The sequence below is a fragment of the Petaurus breviceps genome, unplaced genomic scaffold (assembly GCF_028583685.1).
Source record: "Petaurus breviceps papuanus isolate PSGF00001 unplaced genomic scaffold, PetGlider_PUasm1.0 188, whole genome shotgun sequence".
Lineage (NCBI taxonomy): Eukaryota > Metazoa > Chordata > Mammalia > Diprotodontia > Petauridae > Petaurus > Petaurus breviceps.
The window spans coordinates 36,440,748-36,464,100 of NW_027185804.1; the positions used below are offsets into that span (position 1 = coordinate 36,440,748).

General features: G+C 44.3%; 1 protein-coding gene across 12 annotated transcripts in view; it reads right to left on the minus strand.

Annotated features, from left to right (window-relative positions):
- PHF21A (PHD finger protein 21A) overlaps window positions 1–5,761 on the minus strand; it is a 218,285-nt gene extending 212,524 nt beyond the window's left edge. For 2 of the 12 annotated variants that reach the window (XM_069091511.1, XM_069091510.1), the window contains exons 1-3: window positions 4,956–5,251; window positions 3,182–3,229; window positions 2,054–2,383 (exon numbers count right to left, since the gene is read on the minus strand). The gene's annotated coding sequence lies outside the window, so the exon portion shown is untranslated. Of the gene's footprint in view, window positions 1–2,053; window positions 2,384–3,181; window positions 3,230–4,034; window positions 4,217–4,955; window positions 5,253–5,292; window positions 5,349–5,452; window positions 5,608–5,689 lie in introns of those variants that run through there. The other 10 variants (XM_069091509.1, XM_069091507.1, XM_069091508.1 and 7 more) reach the window with 8 other exon arrangements.
- Window positions 5,762–23,353: the final 17,592 nt, after the last annotated feature.

The window sequence follows — 23,353 nt, forward strand, 5'->3', positions numbered from 1 at the left end:
TCTAAAAACTAACCTGTAGATTAAACTACATAAAGGAAACCAAACCTAACCAGACTGAGGATAAAAGGGATTCTATCCAAAGATTCTAGGCTTGAAACTTCATTTGCTTCTATTTTCCCCCTCGGATAATGATTAAATGAAAACATCTACAGGACAATACTATTCTGAAGATAAAAGAGACTAACTTTAGCCATTCTTTCAAAATGACCATGACACAGGCAAGTGAATATTGCACTTGGAAATTTAATTTTGGTCTTCCCCTTAAACAGAACTCTTCCTCCACCTGGAAAAGTTTCCCAATATAAAGAAGATAATTTCTATATATTCTCATGTATACTAAGACATAATTGCTTTTATTTTCCAAAAGCCTTTAAACTTAGTCTGTTTGACCCACAGAGAAAACCACAAAGTTCGAAGCTTTTATTTTAACTTTAAACTTTAAGTTACTTCTCTACAAAAATATCTGAAGGGGGAAAAAAGTAAAGGTTTTTCTCCCCTGATTCAAACAACAATTTATTTCTTGTTTTCTTCCAAAAGAAGGAAAAAAACAACCATAAAAATTCCCATACAAAGATACAGACACACAAGTTATCTTGGTCTTGAAAACATAGGCTTGAAAGTTTTTTGAAAAGTTCTGGACAAATTAAAACTCAACATGACGTTGAAAAGGCCTTTACAAGCCTCAGGCTCTGTGATGACACCTGCTAGTATACACATTAGAAAGAATGTGGGAGCAGCAGAGAGATGCCCAGGTTCCCCACAAGCCAGAGCTGCACCGACAGGGGAGCAAACAGCCCAAAGCCAGAGGACCTAAAGTAACAGCAAGAGTCATTCTCCCATTGATGCAGATGGCATCCTAAGATTCAGAAAGCACTTTCTGCTACAACAAACAACTAAGCGTGCATGTGTTCTCATATTTCTTTTTAGAGGGAGAAAAAGGAAAAGCAAATTTTAATAAGGGGGAAAGATTTCACAGCCAAACTCCCAAAAGAAAGTGACAAGCATTTTTTAACTAGAAAAATACACTGAGAACTTTCTTTAAACAAATACCTTAAAAAACAACATCATAGTACAGTTCCTGAAACTTTCCCTACCCATCCAGGACCCTATTCTCCCTTGCATTCATTCTTTTCCGAACCAGTAGCAACCAGCTTTCTCTTCCAAAGAGGCAATCAACAGACCACATGGCAGTCTGTCACCAAGTATGACAGCTATAAAATACACGTGTCCCAGAAGTCTTAGTTCAGTTTCAAACTTCAAGAGTTGTCTATCTAGGAATTTAACGCAGTTAACTTCCAAAAAGCTTCACAAACACTCTGAAGTTTTTAACAAGTTTTCTGTAGGACTCCATGAGCAATGGCAACAAACTTCCAGAGGTATGAATTCACCTTAAACATGTAGAGTTTCAGAAGACCACATGCTCTGAACACTATGAAGCTGTTCCAGTGGCCCTTTTCCTTTGTAGCCCAGTTATGTCCATAAGCCACACTCTGTGAACATCTGCAATGACTTATCCCCAATGGTACAACCTGACTTAAGGTTTAAGAATTCCGAAGGCTCTGGAGGCCAATGTAAAAGAGGTGAACTGGACCTATATAAATTAGCCCCTTTGTGTCTATCCAGTAAGGTCCTTCTCCAATTTGGAGAACCACTTCACCCAAAAAGAAACTGAAATGTCTACCATACACTACAATTACCAATTCCAAACTACAATGCCCCAAAGCCTGTTAATAGGAATACTGAGATAAGCAGTACCAGGCCTGAAACTCCAATCATCAATTGCAAATGTTGTTATGAGAAAATGGTTGATCCCAAGGATCTTGTCAAAGTCTGACAACCCCGACGTGAACCATTTCTGTGCATGCTCTCTGAACAAGTGTGCCATGCAGGCTCAGCACCCCAACTCCATCCTCAAGAACAAAAACAATGCCATGGACACATGTGTAAAAAGCAGCCTGCCTTCCTTTGAGCCATCCCTCGACAAAAGGCTGTCCGGGTTTCCATTCCAACACAGCCTCATCTCACTCAGAAATAGAATCTTAAATGGACTTACTGAAGGCACTCCTGGAACTCTGAGCTGAATGTTAACCTGTCACTCCTTTGGCCCAGATGCCGAAAATGAGTGGTAAGCCCAAGCTCAAAATTCAGCCGGAGAATGGCCTTCTGTCGCCGCAGCACCTCCTACTGGGCAGAACTGAGAGCTGTCCACACAAGGCGAGTGGGCATCTATCTCCAAAGCAGTTACCCACATGGATGATCAAAGGATGGCAGCAGTGAGGATAATGTAGTAAGTAGGGAAATGGGACCACTTCACCACTGGGGCTTCCGTAGGCCCATGTAGATGTCTTTTCTCAAAAGTCCTTTACCTCCAGGTCCATGAAATCTGAAAAAGAAGGCAATCTTGTCTGAGTTGGGAGTATAACTTGTTTTCCCCGCACAGAACTTTCAAAAACTCTTTTTAAAACTCAAACATCTTCAGCAAGACTCAACCAGAAGAGGTTTTATTATGAGAGGGCCCCATTGGGTAGTACCAGTCAAATGACAAACATCACTATGCTCCTAAGAAAGAAAACAAAGTCTTAAGCTAAAATGTTCCTGGTGAGTTTGCTCACTGTGCCAGTCACTATTTTGTTATTTTTAAACTACTACCAGAAAGGTCTTTAAGCGCAGTTTTAAACCTAATGTAGTCTTCAGGACAGAAATTTCATTGATAAGTATGAGTTCAACTGCACACCAACTCCTCCTCTTACAGAAGACATGCCCAGGATTTAAAGATGTTTTCTTGGGACTTTAAATGATCATCAATAAATCAGTTTTAGGCCCACAATGAAGATTTCCCATTAAAGAGAGCAACTAAGGAGGAATATCGGATTTTAAAAATAAATTATAGCATTTTCAACAAATATGTAGTAACAGTTCCCTACAACTCTGTGAACCAAACTGTAAAACTTAAAAAAAAAAAAAAATCCTGGGCTTCTCTTCAAAACACAAGTGAAGCTGACCCATTTATTTTCACTGTCCAAACTGAGCCAATCCCAGATTTAAGCTAAAGGTGCAAATGCTGAAAAGTGTCCTTCAGTGTTTCCAAAGTCCCCAATTTCAGTCATCTTAAGATATTTTACTCAACAAGGATTCTATCTTCTTTATAAAAACAAACAAACCAACAGAAAGAATGTCCCACCTTGTTACCCTCTGACACCTCTGTAACGCGCACCTATGTAAGTTCTCCCTACAGGGCAAAAAAAAACACACACACAACCGGAATTCCATTAGTTAGAACTAATCTTATCCTACAGTTGGGCTCTAAATGACTCAGGTAACATTCCCTGGCCCCTGCCCATCCAAGTTCCCCCAGCTGAGGCATCCACAGGGCCAACAGCCCCTCTCAGAGAAGGAGGGAGGAGAAAAGCCAGAGCCCACCAAAAAGCAGCCCCAAGTTCAGCGTCAAGGCCGGTGCAGAGGCCCACACTAGCTCCCAGCGCACCCCCCACCCCGGGATTCCCGAGCACGAGAAGCCAAGGGGCCGTGCAGGAGGAGCCCCACTAGTTGGGGACCCAAACAAAGAATATTTCAACATCTGACCAGGATGTGATGGCACGGATTCACCCAAGAAAACAAACCCTCCCTTCCCTCGGCGTCCGCCTGCCTGCGTGCCCCTCCATCTCTACAACTAACTCTCAGGACCCCTCGGGCTCCCGACCTCCCCCCCCCCCCCCCCCCCCAGCCCCGGCCTGGGGGGCGGGGGCTCTGCATCAGCCCCCTCCCCCAGCCCCCCGGGGCCACCTCGGCCCGGCCCGGCCCGGCGGGCAGCATAAAGAGCGAGCCCGGGGATGGCGAGCCAGAAGTGCTGCCAAGTGCGGGCGCCGCGGGGCGGGAGCAGCCCGAGTCCCGCACGCCGAGCCCAGCCGGCCCCTCCCCCGCCCCCCCGGCGGCGGGGCGGGGGGCGCGGGAGTCCTTGCGGTCCGCGCGCGGGTGCGTGCGTGCGTGCGCGGGGCTGCGGGGAGGCCGGCCCCGGGTGAGGGGTGCAGGCTCACTCTTCAGAATAACAAGTTGCCCAAGAAGAATAAGGAGCGGAATTTCCCCAGCGCCGCGGCCCCGGCCCCCAAAGACAAATGCACCAACACACTCGCTCACACTCACTCACACGCGCGCACACTCACACTCACACACACGCGAGCCCGACGGCGTCAGCAGCCGCAGCTTTTTTTTTTTTTTTGCACCAGGTCTCTCGCCGCCAAACAAGATGGTTTTACAAAAAAAAAAAAAAAATGGTCCCCATCCTCCTCCTCCTCCTTCTCCAAACTTCCCCCCTCCAATCGAGGGAGGGAGAACGGGAGAGAAAAGGAAACAATCATCAGCCAGGGAGAAACCAAAGGGCAGAGAACGAAGCTCCCCGGCACCCCCGCCCCCCCGGGACAACGTGACCCCCCCCCGCCGGGCCCCTCCCCCCGCGCGGGGGGGGCCGGCCCCCCTCCCTCGGCAGCCCTGCCCGCAGCTCCCCCGCTCCCCAGGCTGCTCATAAACTTACTTCCAATTCATCCTGGGGGGGGGGAGGGGAGGGGAGGGGGGCTGGGGAAATAGACAAGATTTTTCCATTGTCTTTGGGGGGGGCGGTGGAGGAGAGGAAGGACACCGAGAGGGGCGCCCCCCCCGGGGAAGTTCTTCCTGAAATCCCAAGTTGACTCCAGGGGCCCTGACAAGAGCCCCCCCTCCTCTCCTCTCCTCCCTCCCCGCTCCATCCTCTCCCCTCCCCCTCACCACCCCAACAAACTCCCAGCAAGCAGCCCCTGCATCTCCCTGAGACCAACACCAAGAGACGAGACAGAGACAGAGAGAGAGAGAGGAGGGGAGAGGAGGGAGGGAGGAGAAACAGCTACTCCAGGAGAAAAAAAAAGAAAGAGCAGAGCAGAGTGAGAAGAAGAGAGAGAGAGAATGGAAAAGCTGGGATACTGCACCCTCCTGCTGCTGGCTGGCTGTCCCCCTGGCAGCTGGAGGCAGGAACTCTGAGCAGGAGAAGCAGCAGGAGGAGGAGGAGGAGGAGGAGGGGGAGGAGGGGACTCTTCTTCATGGGGAGAGAGGGAGGGAGGGAGGGAAGCAAGGAAGGAGGGAGGGAGGGAAGGAAGGCGCTGGGCTGCTGCTGCTGCTGCTGCTGCTGGAGCTGGAGCTGGAGCTGCTGCTGCTGCTGCTCGGGGCCTCTCACTTTTTGAATATACTCGAGTGTGTTAAGATGGGAGGCTGCCCCCCCCTCCCTCCTCCTCCTCTCTTCTCCCTCACTCTCACTCCCTCACTCACTCCCTCACTCCTCTCTCTGGGCAGTTTCTTTCCTCCGCTTCCCCAGGCAGGGGGGTGGGGAGGAGGGGGCCGCGGGGGGAGGGACGGGAGCCTCCTCCTCCTCCTCCTCCTCCTCCTCCCCCTCCTCTTCCTCCTCCTCCTCCTCCTTCTGGAGACTCACTCTCACAGAGGCCCGGGGCCGAAGTGAGAGGAGGGGGCGGGCGGAGGAGAACCCGAGCAGCGGGAGACAAACTGTGAGAGACCCAGCAGCCCAACTCTTCTTCTTCTTCTTCCTCCTCCCCCCCCCTCCTTCTCCTCCTCCTCCTCCTCCTCCTCCTCCTCCACCTCCTCCCAGCAGCAGCAGCAGCAGCAGCGAACACCACCAGCCCATTCACCACCCGGCCCCGGGCCGCAGCACCTCCGCCGCCTCAGCCCGGGGATCCCTCCGCCCAGGCCCAGGCCCAGGCCCAGGCACACTCGCTCGCTCGGGAGCCCGCCGCGCGGCCCCGCCGACGCCGTGCGCGTGCCCGCGCGCCGCTACCGCCGCCGCCGCTCGGGAGAGAGTGAGGGCGCTGGAGGGAGCGGGCCGGCCGCGGGGGCGCGGGGCTCTTCCCCTCCTCTCCCTCCCTGGCCGCGCCTGGGCCTGGGCCTGGCCTGGGCTGGGCCGGGCCGGGCCAGGCCGGGAGGAGGAGGAGGAGGCCTAACGGAGGCGCTCGGGCGGACTACTTGTCGGGGCGGTGCGGCGAATTTATTTCACTTTGCCTAAGGAACGGGGTGTGCTGCGGCCCCCATTGCCTAGGGAAAAAACCCGGATGTAAAGTGAGTGAAACTAAACTCGAGTGAAGTAGGGCAGCGGCGGCGGCGCAGGAGGAGGGGGGCGCGGGCTGCCCCGGCCGGCCCCGGGTCCGCGCCCCGCACCCCGCACCGCCCACGGACCCGCGGCCCGGGACGGGCCGGCGCGGGCGGGGCCGCGGGAGCGCACCGCGGGGCGCCCGGCCCCGCCCCCGGGCCCGTAACTGCCCCGAACCCCCGGGGGGAGGGGGCGCGCGGAGGGGGCGGGGCCGGCAGAGCCGGGCCCCCCCACCCCCCGCCCCTGCCCAGGCCCCCGGAGGAGGCACAACAATGGCCCGCGGCCCGAGCAGCCCCCCGCCGCTGGGGGCCCGCGGGCGGCCGAGGCTCCGGAGAGCCCCGGGCTCGGCGGCCGGGCGGGGGCGGGGCCGGGCAGCTCGCCCCTTCGGGGGCGCCGATTAACAATGCGGCTCCCGCAGCAGGTCCGCGGGTGTCCGGGGCTCGCGGGTCCCGGGCCCGGGGGGAAGGCGCTGAGTCGGAGGGCGGCTTGGGCGCGAGCCGCGACTGCCCCCCGCAGCCCTGCCCGCACCCGCTCCCAGGACTTTCTCCCAGGACCCCGTGAAGACTCGATCTCTCAATCGTTTTACACTTTCATCAGTTTTCCCCTCTCCCTAGAGCTTCTCGGAGATCAATGGATGGAGCTTTATTAAAGTATTTACTTATTCCTATGTGGGCTGTAAAATTAGGTTTTGTTTCTTGCAAAGATGAAGTTCTGAAAACTGAAATTAAAATATGGATACAGTTTATTTTAAAAGTTCTGATCCTTGAGCACACCAGGCTTTCCAAAAAAAAAAAAAAATCACAGCAGGGAAAGTCAGAAGGAAAAAAAAAAGTAATTTTAAAAGGTACAGAAAATGAAAATCCCTATAAATGAATCAAGAAGCCTGGATGAACTCATTACCATGTTGTGAAACTAAACCCATAATGCAGTCATGATGAGTAACGGAAGGAGGTGTTGGGTAGTAATACAAGCCTTTATCATCTAGATAATTCTTAAAAGTCGGACTAACTAACCACTGTAACCATAACCTTGCTGTTGTCATTTAAACCTCACTGCAAAATTCTGGAGGCACCCTGTCTCATTGTTGGGGGAGGGGGGTGTCAACGACCCAAAGACTGGATGCCATCCTGTCTGACTTTCCATTTTGAGACCTAGAGGAAAAACTCAAGAATTCAAAGTTGAGTGGGGGCACAGAAACGGGAAAGGACCACACCCAGAAGCCACCTGGTTCGATTCCCTCATTTTGCCGACTGGGAAATCAACACCCGCTAGGTTAAGGGATTTCCCAAGGTCACACTGGGAATAAGCTTCAGAGGAGAGATTTGAAGGACATCTTGCCCTAGAACCACTGCTCCTTTCTACTGTACTATGCTAGGACTGGAATGTGCAGCGGCAGAAGCAACAAGTTGATACCATCCACCATCATTCACGTATTTGTGTGATTAAAATATGTTCCTTGGCTTTGGAGGGGGGTTGGGAGGAGTGCTTTAGAATGACCTTAGTATCATTTAGTCCAGCTCTTATCATTTTAAAGATAAACTGATGTCCAGTGACTTGACGTGGACATTTAAGTACTAAGTGGAAGTGCTAAAATTTTAATTCAGCCTCCATGGAAAAATCCAGAATATCTGTAAATTCATATTAAAAATTCCAAGTGTTTATATTAAAAAGTGTGACATGTCTATAAGTTTTCCTATCTGTAAAACAGTTTGATGTCCCAATTTAGGGGCAATGCTGAATTTCTTGAGGCTTTCTTAGTAATGATAGTGTTGCAATAATGATGATAATAAAGCATCTCCCCCATGAAAAATGCCCTTAAAGAATGTGGGAAAATTGGAACAGTAATGCATTGTTGGTAGAGTTGTTAGCTGATTCAGCCATTCTGGAGAGCAATTTGGAACTGTGCTCAAAAGGCTATAAAACTGTGCATACCCTCCTGCAATATCACTTCTAGGTCTGTATCCCAAAAAGATCATAAAAAAGGGAAAAGGACACAAATGTACAAAAAATATAGCATTTTTTGTAGTGGCAAAGAATTAGAAATTGAGGGGATGCCCATCAACTGGGGAATAGCTGAACAAGTTGTAGTATGGAACTATTGTTCCATATGTACTTTATGTAATGGAATACTATTGCTCTATAAGAAATGATGAGCAGGCAGATTTCAGGAAAAACCTGAAAAGACTTGCATGAACTGATACTGAGTGAAGTGAGCAGAACCAGGAGAACACTGTACACAACAACAGCAATATTGTGCAATGATCAGCTATGATAGACTTAGCTTTTCTCAGCAATTAAATGATTTAAGACAATTCCAAAAGACTCACGATAGAAAACACTACCCACATCCAAAGAACTATGGAGGCTGAATGCAGACTGAAGCATACTATTTTCTTTTTTGTTGTTTGTTTGTATTGATTTTCATTCTTGTGTTTTTTTTCCTTTTGTTCTAATTTTTCTTTCACAACATCACTAAAGTAGGAAAAGTTTAATATGACTGTACACATATAGTCTATATCAGATTGCTTGCCATCCTGGGAATGGGGGAGAGAAAGGGAGGAAAAAATTTTGAAACTCAGTCTTATAAAAGTGAATGCTGAAAACTATCTTTACATGTAATTGGAAAAAAATAAAATATTAAATGAAAATGGTTTTTAATTTAAATTTTCATTTACAATTTATTTTTAAAATATATAATATTCACAATATTATATAATATCTTAAAATTTAAATTTTATTTAAATTTAAAAAAAAAAATTATGGGCAGAAAGATTTCAGAAAAACCTGAAAAGACTTACATGAATTGATGTAGAGTGAAGTGAGCAGAACCAGGAGAACATTGTACACAGTTACAGCACCATTGTGTGATAATCAACTATGATAGACATAGCTCTTCTCAGCAATACAATGGTCCAAGACAATTCCAAAAAACTCATGATGGAAAATGCAATCCACATCCAGAGAAAGAACTGGAGGAGTCTGAATGCAGATCTAAGCATGATATTTTTATGTTGTTGTTTGTTTTTTTGTGTTTTTCATTCTTGTGGTTTTTCCCTTTTGTCCTGATTCTTCTTTCACAACATGACTAATGTGGAAATATGTTTAACATAATTGTACATGTATAATATCTATCAGATTGTTTGCTGTCCTGGGGAGAGGGGAGGGAGAAAAACTTGGAACTCAAAATCTTATAACAATGAATATTGAAAACTATCTTTACATGTACGTGGAAAAAAAATAAAATATTTTTTTTAAAAGCAATTGGGGTTAAGTAACTTGCTCAAGGTTACACGGCCAGTTATTTCTGGGTGTGGTGCTGAGTATCTGAGCCCAGATTTGATCCAGGTCATCCCGACACTAGAGCCGGTGCTCTTACTCGGTGAGCCACCTGGCCACCCCAAAAATAAAATATTCTTAAGAAAAAAAATGTCCTTAAATTAATTTTCTCTGATCCTCATACTATGATCCAAAAGTAGCGAACTCAAAATTCCCAAAATATTTCTTAGATGTGGGGGAAGGGGGTTGTCCAAGAAGGAGTTGATCCTTAACTAACCATTAGCCAAGACTGAAATAGAAGAAAATAATAGAATGAGGGGAGAATAAATGGAACTTTGGTTAATTAAAATAAGAAAGGGCAGTAATAGAGTATTATATATAAAGATGACACCCTCAGCAGAGGACTTTGCTTAAAAAACAAACAAAACAAAACCAGACTATTCAACATGATCCCTCTTCTCTCATTTTCTTTATCTCAAAACCCTTTGACACCATCTCCCACTCTCCTTTCTCCAGCATCTAACAAATAGGTAGCCCTTATTTCCTAAGCCAACCTCTTTGTATACACACTTGACCTCATCTCCTGTCTTCTTGAGAATAGAGGAACCTTAATCACTCCCTCTCATCTCCAGTCTTAAGCCTCTTCCTTTCTACTGGTTTCTTCTCTATATCACCATAAAATATGCCCATTTCCCTCATCCTTCAAAAACAAACAGAAAGCTTCACTAGACCCCCACCATTCCATATCTCTTCTTTCTCAACTAGATTTCTTTTTTTTTTTTTTTTTTTGCTTTTTGGAGGGCAAGTGGGGTTGTGACTTGCCCAAGGTCACACGGCTATTTTTTCTGTTAAGTGTCTGAGGCCAGATCTGAACCGAGGTCCTCCTGACTCCAGGGCCAATGCTCTATTCACTGTGCCACCTAGCTGCCCTAGATTTCTTTTTTAAAAAGCTATCTATACTCACTTCTATTTTCTCAACTCTTTGCAGAGTCAAACTCAACTGAAACTATTCTTTCCAAAGTTACCAGTCATCTCTTCATTGCCAAATGTGGTGGCTCTCCTCTCTAGGTTTTTTATGACATTCCTCTCCCCTGATTCACCTCCTGTCTGATTACTCAGTCGCCTTTCCTGGCTCATGACCTATATCACATCTAGCTATGGGCCAAAGCTTTGACCTAGGCCTTTTTCTCCTTCTATACTATCTTAATAACTTCATCAGTTCCCATTGGCTTCATTATCATCTCTATGCAGATGACTCCCAGATTATAACTATAGATGCACCCCAAGTGTCCCTTGAGCTTCAGTCCCATATCATCAATATTGCCTATTGGACATTTTAAAGTTGATGTCCAGAAGACTTGTTCAAGTCAACAGGTACAAAACTGAACTCATCTTTTCCTCTAAACCTTCCTCTGTCAAAAGCTCTGCCATCTTTCTGGCCTCCCAGGTTTGGATTTCAGCATCATCCTCAACTCCTCAATCTTTCTCACTGCACATGTGTGATCAGTTGCCAAATCTCATGATTTCTGCCTCCACAGCATCTCTTTCATCTGACCCCTTCTCTCCACTCACACAGCTACCACCTTAGGTAAGGTCCTCATCACCTCTCACCTAGGTTATTTCAACAGCTTCTTAATTGGTCTCCCTGCCTCAAGTGTATCCCCACTCCAGTACATCCTACACACTGCTGTCAAAGTAATTTTCTCTAAGTGAAGATCTGTCCCTGTGACTTCCCTACTCAATCAGCACCAGTAGCTTCCTAGTGCCTCTAGGATCAAATATAAATTGCTCTGTTTGACTTTTAAAGCCCCATACTATTTTTCTAGTCTTGTTGGACATTATTCCCCTCTCACACTCTGATCCAAATAAACTGACCTCCTCCCTGTTCTCCCACCTCTTTTTACTGACCATCCCCCATACCTCATGACTGCTTCATAGACATCCCCTCTTCTTTTAAGACAGTCCAAAGACCACCTCCTGCAAGAAGCCCAGATGTTCATGCCTATACTTCTAAACTGCCATATTTGTTTTACTCCTTTGCATGTTTTACTCTATATTTACTTTACATTTATGTATATTGACTATTTTTGTGTCTCCCCCTTTACAATGTAAGCTCTTTGTGAGTAGGGACTGGTTGATTCTTTATGCTTGCTAAATCTACAGAAATTTGCACAATGCCTGACACTAACCGGATTACTTTTTTTTTTTTACAAAATATAAAAAAGTACCTTGATTTGGAAGGGACAACTTCCATTGATCAAAGTTGGCTGGTCAAAAATTAGCTTCACGATGTCTGTCAAGGCAGGAGGCAGCAATTGAGGAAGAGTTTCTCTTCCCTTGTCTTACCTTTGGCCTGAACTCAAAGTAACATGGTAAGGGAAATAGTATAGTCCTTGAATCTTCTCTTCTCCAAGCTAAGAATTCCCAGAACTCTCAACTGAAATCATAAGGCATTTTGTACTTATGGTTACAATGTCTCCGTCTACTGCTTCATTGTACTGTGAAGGTGATTGTAGGTCTGACAGTTTCTACCATGGTAAGAGAGCTTTGAGCTGAATCCCAGTGACAGGCTGGGTCAGCTGGCTTATGACCAGCCAACCTAGCTAAGGACAGGAAGTTTGGCAATGGAAACGCATGAAACAAAGAAAAATAAGTGATAGATCTCAGTCCTATACAGCCTCCTCCTGCTTTTTAGCACTGGAATGGTGGAAAGGTGGGAAAAGAGGTTCTGAGAACCGCACCCTGTCTATAAACATGAACTTTTCTGAATGTGAGATCTTTTTTCGTTGACCTACTAGACTGAATTGAACTGCCATTTGGGAAGGACATTGATGAGCTAGAGGACCACCAGAACAGGGAAGGACTTAAAGGTCATGCCAGATGAGGACCAGTTGAAGATAATGGGTATGGTTAGCCCAGAAAAGAGACTTGAAAAGGACATGATAGTCATCTTCAAATGTTTGAAGGGTTGTCACATGGAAGAAGAATTAAATTTGTTCTATTTGTATCCCAAGAGTATGATGGGAACAATAGGTACAAGTTTTGTAAAGACAGATTGAAGCTCAATGTCAGGAAAAATATCTTAACATTGAGAGTTATTCAAAAGCAATGGGCTCTCAATGGTGGAATTCCTCTTCAATCAATGAATTTATCAATCCATAAGCACTGATCAAAATGCCTACTGTGTGCTAGCCTCTGGTCATGCAAAGACAAAAATGAAATTGTTCCTATTCCTCAAAGAGCTTATGTTCTATCAGAGGAGATAAAAAATACATAAATCTATGAGCATGTATGAAATATATGTGTATCAAGGCTTACATGTACAAAATAAAGACAAGGTGATTTGGAGGGGGATGCACCAGCAACTATGAGATTGGGTAGAAGTGTTTGACAGTTTTGAGAGAAACAAGGGATTCTATTCTAAGAGGTAGTAATAAGGAAGGAGTGCCCATGCAAAGGCACTGAAGCAGAGGATAGACTGTTGTGTGAGAGACAGCAAGAAGGCCCTTTTGATTGGCCTGTAGAGTGCTTGAAAGGGACTTCTGTCTAATAAAGCAGGAACAGTAGATTGGCACCAAGTTTGTAAAGAACTCAAACTACAGAGTAGACCAGAAGCTCCAGTATTTCCCCTATTCTTGTTCCAGAACTTGTACACAGTAGGTCCTTAATAAATGTTCCTTCCTTAAATGAACTGATTTACATTTTAGAAAATGTTTTCATCCCAGTGAGTAGGTAGTACAAGTGTTCTTAACCTTATTTTACATATAAGGCAACTGAGGCCTAGAGAGGTTGAATGAATGGTAATGAAGTCACACTGCAAAGATCTCCTAGTCTATTCAACACTAGTGTCAGAAGTAGGATTGAAATCCATCTCTCTTCTGACCAAGTCCTTCACTCTTTCTACCACAGCAAGTAGATAATAATAATACCAAGAGATGTGACTCCTGATGGCAGAGAGATTTCTGGGAGAAAGAAGCAAAGAAGTCACACACACACACACACATCCCCATACACAGCATAGAGCTATCCTTCAAGTGACTACCAAGAGAGCCTGAGAGGCCAGGTCTACAATAATAAGTCACCATTGTTTTTCATCTTAAAAAGTAAGTGTCCCTAATTGAGAAATGGTCAAAAGATATAAACAGACAGTTTTCTAAGGAAGAAATACAAGCTATCAATAGCCATATAAAAATGTACCAAATGACTAATTATTAAAGAAATTCAAGTTAAAGAAACTCTGGAATTTCACCTAACATTCATCAGATTGGGAAACTGACCAACAAGGAAAGTGACAAATATTGTAAGAGCTGTAGGGAAATAGTTAACAAATATTTATTAAGCACCTACCATGTGCCAGGCTCTCACAGTCTGCTGGAGGACACATTATGGAAACAACTATGTACAAACAAGATATATAAATGATAAATAGAAGATAAACGAGAGAAGGAAGACACTAGGATTAAAGCTACCTTCTCAGGAAGGCATAGATTTTAGCTAGAACATGGAGAAAACCAGAATGCAGGAGGCAGAGATGAGGAGGGAGAGAATTCCAGGCATGGAGGGCAGCCAAAGAAAATGCACAGAATCAGGAGGTGGAATGTTTTGTTCCAGCAACAGCAAGGAGGCCAAAGTATGCGGGGGTGTGGTGGCATAAGGTGGCATAAGGAGGCTAGGTTTTGAAAGGCTTTAAAAGCCGCACCGGATTTTTTATTTATTCCTGGATTCATGATAGGGATGCATAGGAGTTGACTGAATGTGACCTAGGAGGGTGTTGACATGGTCAGACTTGAGATTTAGGAAGGTCACTTTGACATTTGAGTAGGAATGGGAAGAGATCTGAGGCAAGAAGACCCACCAGCAACTATTGCCGTAACCAGGGTCAACACTAGGATGGTGTCAGGCTCGGAGGAGAGCAGGGAGTATATACAAGAGATATAGGACAAGACTTGGCAACAGATTGGATATGGGTGATGAAAGAGTGAAGAGTTCCAGAATAGCACCTACGTTGTGAGCCTGAGTAACTGGGAGGATAGCCATTCTGCAGCTCTTCTAGAAATCACTTTGGAACTATGTTCCTAAAGTTACTAAACTCTGCATATGTCCCAGCAATAAATAAGCTACCAGGTTTATACTCCAAAGAGATCAAAGATGGAAGAAGATCACTCAAATGCAGCAAAATATTTAGTTATTTTTGTAGTATTTCTTTGACAAAGAACTGGAAACTAAGGGGGAATTGTCAATTGGGTACTAGCTAAACAAATCATTTCATATGATTGCAATATGATACTGTTATGTTGGAAGATATGATGAAGGGGACAGTTTCAAAGAAACCAGGAAGACATGTATGAAATGATGCAGAATGAAGTGAGCAGAACTAGGAGAACAATTTCTATAATAACATCATAAAGGGAAAAAAAACAAATTAGGAACAAAGACTTAAGAATTCTGAACAACTTGCTTGCCTTTTCAATGAGGGGGAGGGGAGGGCAGGGAGGGAGGGATAGAAGTTGGAACTCAGAAATTTTTTAAAACAACTGTTAAAATTGTTTTCATGTGTAATTGGGAGGGGGGAGGAGATTTTTTTAAAGCACTCAACACAATCACCAATCACAATTCCAGAGGTCCGTGATGATGAAACATGCTGCCCAACTCCTGGCAGAAGGGTGATGGACTCAGGGTAAGGTTGAGACAGATAGTCTTTGGACACAGCCAATGTAGGAATTTGTTTAACTTGATGATGTATATTTGTACAAGGATTTTGTTTTTCTTTTCTTTTTTTTTTTTAATGGGGGAAGGGGAAATGGGAAGGAGAAAAAAATAGTGTTAACAAAAAATAAAATTATTTTTTAAAATAAAACTGTAAGTGGGGGGTGGGATTCAGTGAATTTGTAGTGAGAGTACCTAGATTCTTTCTTTCTTTCCTTCTTTCTTTACTTTTAGTTTACAACATTCAGTTCCACAATCCAGATTTTCTCCCTTCCTCTCCCTCTTCCCCACTATGGCGGCATGCAACGAAATATAGATTCTACAAATACCTTCACATTAAACATTAGTCAAGTTGTGTCCAATGGAGTGGACAATGAGAAAGAAGGGACAAAACAAAACAAAAAAAAAGAGAGAGCAAGCAGGTTGCTTCAGTCTGCATTCAGACTCTGTAGTTCTTTCTCTGGATGTGGATAGCCTTTCCATCATGAGTCTGTTGGAGTTGTCTTACAGCCTTGCATTGCTGAGAGGAGCCCAATATGTCAAAGTTAGTCATTACAGATAACAATGTGTCTATAATTGTGTACGATGTTCTCCTGGTTCTACTCCCCTCCCTCAGCATCAGTTTATATAAGTCTCCCCAGGTTATTATGAAGTCCATCTGCTCCTCATTTCTTAAAGCACAATAGTATTCCATTATATTCATATACCACAACTTGTTTAGCCATTCCCCAATTGATAGGCATCACTTTGATTTCCAGTTCTTTGCCACCACAAAAAGAACTGCTATAAATATTTTTGTAATTGTGGGTCCTTTTCCCACTTGCATGATCTCTTTAGGATACAGCCCTAGAAGTGGTATTGCTGGATCAAAGGATATGCACATTTTTATAGCCCTTTGGGCATAGTTCTAAAGTGGTCTCCAGAATGGTTGAATCAATTCACTACTCCACCAACAATTCATTAGTGTTCCAATTTTTCCACATTTTCTCCAGCATTTATCATTTTCCTGTTTCATCATGTTAACCAATCTGACAGGTGAGATGTGGTACCTCAGAGTTGTTTTGATTTGCATTTCTCTAGCTAACAGTGATTTAGAGCATTTTTTCATATGCTTATAGATATCTTTAATTTCTTCCTCTGAAAACTGCCTGTTCATATCCTTTGACCATTTATTAATTGGGGAATGATTTGTATTCTTATATATTTGACTCAGTTCTCTGTATATTTTAGAATTGAGGCCTTTATCAGAGACACTCGTTATAAAAATTCTTTCCCAATCATCTGCTTCCCTCCTAATCTTGGCTACATTGGCTTTGTTTGTACAAAAACTTTTCAATTTAATGTAATCAAAAATGATCCATTTTGTAATTTATAATGCTCTCTATCTCTTGTTTGGTCATAAATCCTTCCCTTCTCCATAAACCTGACAGGTAAACTATTCCTTGCTCTCCCAGATTGCTTACAGTATCAACCTTTATATCTAGATCATGAACCCATTTAGACTTTATTTTGGTGTATGGTGTAAGATATCAGCCTATGCCCAGTTTCTGCCATACTGTTTTCCAGTTTTCCCAGCAGTTTTTGTCAAGTAGTGAGTTCTTATCCCAGAAGCTGGAGTCTTTGGGTTTATCAAACAGTAGATTACTATAGCCATTGACTGCTGTGTCTAGTGTACCTAATTTAAAATTCCACTGATCCACTACTCTATTCCTCAGTCAGTACCAAGTAGTTTTGATGACTGCTGCTATATAATACAGTTTAAGATCTGGTATGGCTAGGCCACCTTCCCTTGCATTTCTTTTCATTAATCCCATTGGTATTCTGAACCTTTTGTTCTTCCAGATGAATTTTGTTACTATTTTTTTCTAGCTCTATAAAATAATTTTTGGTAGTTTGATTGGTATGGCAAAGAATATAGATTCTAATCCAACTTACTTCTCTGAGTGACCTTGGAAAAATCAATTAATATCATTGGTCCTCAGCTTCCTCATCTGCAAAATAAGGAGGTTGGATTGGATGAAGTCTAAGGTCCCATCCACCCCAAAATCTGTGCTCCCACTCTCATAGGATAATAGATGGGGGGATTTGCCCATAGTCACTTATCGAATGAATATGTTCAGGTCCTCCTCTCCCTTAACTTGGCTCACTTGTTTACTATGAAGCCAGCCCTTATCTCAGAAGGAGATATATACCCCCTAGAGCAGGGTGGGACTGGAGGTGTGGTAGCAAGGTGGGTCCAGGGATTCATTCCTAGTGGGACCCCAGCCTTTACATGCAGAATCGTCAGTCCTCCAGTGTCCTGTAAAAGGTTACAGAGCTCCTGGGGGATGGTTCCCCGGGAGCACCAGTCCACTGAGAGCTGGCAATGAATTTTGTCATTCCTTTGAGTAGCTAAGCCTATGGTTATTAGTCACACAGCATTGTTTTGCAATTACTGAAGTCTATAACCATTTTTGTCTATTGCTGGTAGGCTTGTTTTATTTGTCTTCCCCTTTATACCATCTTTTCCAGCCTTTTCCCCCAATCTGGGGAAGCAACATCTAGCCTGCTGTGGACAGATCTGTTTGGAAAACTGCAAAAGTATGTTTCAATTATACCAAAACTCTTTCTCCCCTCCCGAGTGGTTGTAATTTTTGGTCTTGTATCTCCTCTATCTCTAAATTTCCAGCTGAACATATTCTCTTTGGGGTTCAGTGGCAGTAGGACTTTCTCATTGGAGGGGGACAAGGACAGCTCTGAAGAACTGCTGAGAGAAGGGCTCCCGTATGGGGAGAAGGTTGGACAAGGTCTCAAGTATTTTCACAGAATGATAGAGTTGGACGGGACCATTGAGATCATCTAGTCCACCCTATCCCACCCCACTCCTTGACAGAGAAAATAACTGAGGCCCAGAAAGGGGGAGTGACTTGTCTAAAGGCAAACAGTAAACTAGATCAGAGGATAATGGATAGAGAACTGGAAGGACTTTAGCCCATCCCCCTCATTTTCTAGAGAAAGAAGCCGAGGCAAAAGAGGGCAAGTGACTGCCACAAAGTCATGCAGCAAGTCAGATGTCTACAGAATGACAAGTAGGATTTCCCTAGGCAAAGCTGGGGGGTAGAGATGAGTGAGGAGGAAATTTGGGGAAAGGGACTGACTTTAACATATAAGGGTATATTTGTGAATCCCCAGATAGGGATGTTAGACAGGAATAAGGTGAACTGTTTCCATGTGGGGAAATTAATGTACAGGGAGGGAAGGAGAGGGAAGAATTTGTAGGGAAGTAGTGGATGTTTTTAGTTAAAATGAGTCCAACGGGAGGGGAGAGAGAACAGATTCTCTAGCATGTGCTAGAGATTATACACAGTAATGGGGACAGGAGCAGCAGGAGCTTCCCAGGGACCCAAAGAAGACACCAAAAGGGGAACAAAAGGCAACAGCTTGACCAGGAACTGGAGGTGAAAACGGAGGTAGGTCAGCCAAAAGGAAAGGCCTGGGGACCCCAGGAGGGGTGAGCAAGAGCCAGGGCCTGGACTGTTAGTGGCTTAGCCAGGAGCCAATCATTGTGAACTGCCTCTTCTGGGGATGAATTCATTCCTGCCCAGTCTAGTAAAGGTTAGTGGTGGATTTGGACAGATTCAGCCTGACTGCCTTGATGGACAGGATGAGAGAGAAAGCAAGATCCCTGGAAGAGAAGATTGGGAGGGAGGGCGGGAGGGGTGTTTGCTAGCCAGAGAAATGGAGGGTAAGGTAACCGGGGTTTGGTGGGCGCCGAGAGCATCTGTGCATCAGCCAGGAGAAACAAGTGAGCCTAGCATTAACACCTCACCGGACTCAGTGAGCTCCTGAAGAGTGCCTGGCATAGAGCAGATACTTCATAAATGCTTGCTGACTGACTGATAGACCCCACCAGCAAAAGTAGTCCATTAAAATCAGGAGCTACCAGCTCTTCTCCATCAGCCTATGCTGAGTTCTCTGTCTCCACACAAACATTTAGGTCAGAGCCCTGGGGCTTCTCACCTTGAGATCCTAGTTCTTTCCTTCTATCCTCTCCTCTCCATCCCACCCCCAAAAGATTCTTCTTTTAAACATTGGTTTGGTTCATGTCCCCAAGCTCAGAACTGGGTTACAGCCCTGACCAAAGAAAGACCCAGTTCCCAAAAGGTGGCAAACCCTGCTTTATCATAGATGGGCTCATGGCCTTCTGCTCCCTTTACTTGAGTAGCATATTCTTATTAATTACTACTCATTTGTGGCTGAAATTAAAAGAGACCATTGATGGCTTTCTGACTTTTCTGTCCTGTTGGTCACTTTATTAACTGTGGGGTCTATGTGACTCAGGAAGAGAGTTAGAAAGAGAATCTATGGGCCAGAGTTCTCCCAGGAAATCTTGAGGCAAGAATACCTGAGTTTAAATCCAGGCTCTAATGCTTGACTAGCTGTGTAATCCTGGGCAAGTCACTTAACCCACATTTCCCTCAGGCCCCTCAATTGTAACATGGGCATAATAACGGTGCCCAGCTCTTAGAGTTGTTGTGAAGATTAAATAAGATCTTTGAAAAGCTCTTAGCATAATGCACACATAGTAGGTCCTTATTCTCCTCCCCCATCCCCTTGTACATACTTACAAAGAATTCTAGACTCGAAGGGCATGCTATCTATCACTTACTTGGAAGAAAAAAGAGAGGTGCACACATCCTTCCACATCACTAGTGGAAATCACAGACCCACATGGTATGAGATCACAGATCCAGTGGGATATTGTTCAGATCCCAACAGCAGATACAATGAATACCGCACCTCCAAAAGCATGCTCTGGGTGGGTCACAACTGGTGGTTTCATTATGCAATTTGCAACCTATAAATAGCAGCATCGGTTTCATCAATGACTAACTCTGTAGTTGGAATTGTACCCTCCAGGGTGAACTGGACTCCTCTTAGGGCCAACACTCAAGCTAGTGTCTGAACTAGAAGCCACATGGAACCACACCCACAGAGACCTAGCTTCGATTGCCTGCTGGTTCTATCTAGATAAATTACTCATTTTCTCCAGCCTTATTTTAACCATCTATAAAATGGGTTACCACCCACCACCCTTCCTTGTTCCATTTTACCCTGGTATTGAGAGGCAGGAAGGGCTGTAGGCACAAGGCATTCCTCTCTCAAGGCTGAAGATCCGAGGATGTGGGTTCTGCCTGGGCCTGATTACTTCAGCAGTAGGATGTTAATGAGATGAGAGGGAGATCATTTACAGCTTATGGGCAAACTCTGTTTCCACATCTGTCAAATGAAAAAACCCTCTGCCACTTACCACCCTTCCTTTCCAGCAAAAAGAACCCCTGGGATAGTATTTCCAAAAGACTGGATTTGGACTCATTGTAAAGAAGGCTTAGCTTGGAAGCAAAAGTTCTGCCACTTACTGTGTGATCTCAGTGAAGTAAACTAGCCACTCGGTGCCTCAGTTTCCTTGGATGAAAAGGTTGGGCTAGGTCCCTGACCCCTTTGGCAGCCTGATGAAGCCTGTGGACCTCTTCTTGAAATTGTGTTTTTAGATGCACTCAATCAATCAAATGCATGAAACCACGGGATAGTGAAAAATGAAGATGGCACTGATTTTCCCATCCCTCCTCAAATCTAGCTATGGCCCCCAGGTTAAAGAACCTCTGAACTAGATGATCTCAAAAGTTTTGTCTAGCTCTATGTCCTATTATCTTATAAGGATAAGAGAAAAGCACAGCCTGACTCAATTCAACAAACATTTCTTGAGCATCTTTGGTGAGCAAGGTACTAATATGCTTGGAGATGCAAGAACAAATCCAAAGTGGTCTGATCCAAGGATCACTTGTCTTGTACTATGCATGTCACCATGGATACAAAGACAAAATGAAAAAAATGCTCCCTGCCCTCTAAGAGCTTACATTCTACTTCAGGCATTTTTTTTTTTCTTTACTAATTGAGGGAGGCTCTCATTTAGAGTTGCCTGGGGCATGGAAAGATTAAGTGATTCACCCAAAGTCACAAGGCTAATATAGGTCACAGGTCACAGTCTTAAACCAGGCTCTATCAACCGCACCACGCTAGCTTCTTTGGAAGGGGAGGGACACAACACAACAGGTAAATAGCTAAGTACTGGCAGGATAGCATAAAGCCTCGGGAGAAGGTACTAACAACTATGAGGCTCAGCAAAGGTTTCCCCCAAGAAATGTCACGTGAGCTGTGCTTCCTTTAAGAAGCTCACATTCACAGGTGAATAGGGGAAAATCTTTGCAGCAAGTTTCTCTGATTAAGGTCTTGCTTGTAAAACATGCAGTATAGGGAACTGATTCGAATATCTAGGAATAAGCCATTCCTCAATTGATAAAAGATCAAAGGATATGAATAGGCAGTTTGCAGAGGAAGAAGCCAAGTTCTCAATAGCCAAATGAAAAAAAAATGTTCTAAGTCACTAGTAATAAGAGAAATGCACATTAAAACAGTCTGAGGTTCTACCTCACACCTATCAGACTGGCAGGGTGGACACCAAAGGAAAATGACAGATGCTGGAGAGGATGTGGGGAAACAGGTACATTATATCATTGCACTATTGGAGGAACCCTTCCAGACATTCTGGAAAGCAATTTGGAACTATGCCCAAAAGGTTACTAAACTGTGCATACCCTTAGACTCAGCAGTAACACTAGCAGGTCTATACTCCAAAAAGGTGCTGTTGGTTTTTTGTTTTTTGTTTTTGGAGAAAAAGGATCAGTTTGTACAAAAATATTTATAGAAACTCTTTTGTGGTGGCAACAAATTAGAAATGGAGGGGGTGTCCATCAACTGCAGCATGGCTGAACAAGTCATGGTACATATATGTAACAGGATATTATCACTCTGTAAAAAAATGATGAAAGGGATAGTTTCAGAGAAACCTAGGAAGATTTGTTTGAACTGATGCAGAGCAACATGAGCAGAACCAGAAAAACAATTTACTCAGTAGCAACAATATTGTAAAGAGAATCAGCTTTGAAAGACTTTACTCTGATCAACATAGTGACCAAGCACAATTCCAGAGGACTATAGATGAACCATGTTACCCACCTCCTAGAGAGGTGATGGACTTGGGGTGCAGATTGAGACATATTTTGGGGGACCTGGTCAGTGAAAGAGTTTGTTTTGCTTGATTCTACCCAGTTGTAATCTTTGGGGAAGGAGTTATTTTTCTTGCTTTCTCAATTAGGGGTAGAAAGGAGGTAAGAGAGAAGAGAATTCAGCTCCTAGAATAAAATTAAATTTAAAAAGAAGTTTATATTCATAATAAGGGCTTTTATAAATTCTTTGACTTGTCAGGAAAAGATGATACTCTTTCCACCAAATTTATGCATTTGATTGGTCACTGAAAATGTGTAATTGTCAAGAAATGGCAGCAGTCCCTTAGGATCAAGTCATTGGTGGCTAAAAATTGACTTCTAACATCACCCTCTCCCAGTTTGCAGGGAGAAAGGAATGGAGAAATGTGAAAAGAAGCATTTCCCAGGAGCTACTTGGAGACTCTTTGAAAGTGGAGGTGTTCTGAGTCTCAAAGTCACAAAAACATTTTGTTTTCATACTAGGTCCCCAATTAGCTGAAGTAAACACGTATTATTTTCCTAGGTTCATTGTGTTGTGGTCGTTCATAGAAGAGAAAAGAAAAACTCCTTCCAGCTTCAGCCAGGGCAGAGTTTCCATCTTCTCCTTTGTCAATCCCCTGGGGGCTGACAGTGCCTCACCTGAGCAATGAATGGTCATTGACATCTGAACATCACTGAGCCTCCAGGTCAGGGCAAAACCAAGGTGGTCCCTGAGCAAAACTCAACAGAGAGGGTAACAACAAAGACATTGAGTGTTTGTGCATGTCATGGATTCAGACCTGGCCAGACTGTCAACTGACAAATGAACCTTTATAAATACAAAGATTTTACTACAGTTACAAAATCAGAGTCCCAATTAGAGATAGGGCAATGTGGAATACAGCTGTATGTCATGTTAGACCAAAACAAAAGGTATAGAGTCATACTCAAATGACCTGTCTCATCAGCAGGCTAGGAACCCCAAGTGTGGATCACCATCTGCCAGTAACTGAGTAAAGAGCACATAGGGAGGCATACAGGGTACCAAGAAGTTAAGGGACTCACCAAGGGTCTCACAGCTAATTAGTATCAACAGGATTGGAACCCAGGTTTTACTGCCTCAGCCAAACACCACCCATTTATACCAGCCCAAAACTTTATGAGCTTTTCTAAATCAAATGTCATT